Source organism: Grus americana, chromosome 1, assembly GCF_028858705.1.
Source record: "Grus americana isolate bGruAme1 chromosome 1, bGruAme1.mat, whole genome shotgun sequence".
Taxonomy (NCBI): domain Eukaryota; kingdom Metazoa; phylum Chordata; class Aves; order Gruiformes; family Gruidae; genus Grus; species Grus americana.
Genome location: NC_072852.1, coordinates 218,200,905 through 218,201,403, shown reverse-complemented (window position 1 = coordinate 218,201,403; position 499 = coordinate 218,200,905).

Below are 499 nucleotides of genomic sequence, written 5' to 3'. Positions count from 1 at the left end.
GCTCCGATCAAAGGCGCCTCCTTTAGGGAGAGCCGAGGAGTTTGTTTGTTGGTATTAAAGGCGGAGATGGGGGGGGGGGGGAGCCCCGCAGGGTGGTGGATTTTTTTTTTTTTTAATTATTATTATTTTCCCACTTTTTGGGGGTGTTTTAGGAAATTCCTCGGCGGCGGGAGGGCGGAGGGAGGGCGGGCGGGGGGGGGGTGTGCGGGAGCCGCAGGTTTAACCCCTGCCTCCCTGCAGCCCGGCCGGGGCTCCGCGGGGCGGCTCGGGGGCACGGCCGGAGGATGGAGGGGGCAGCTGGAAGGACCTACCGGGCTGGACCCCGTCCTGGGGTGCTACGAACCGGGAGGTGACACTAATAGGATATAACACCCCCCTACACAAGGCCAGGCTGCACCCCTTCTCCCTGTTAAATCCCACCGGGACGCAGATGTATCTACCCCATTCCGGGGTGAAGCCAGCCCTGGCACAGCCGCGAGCATCCCACACTCTGAGCGGA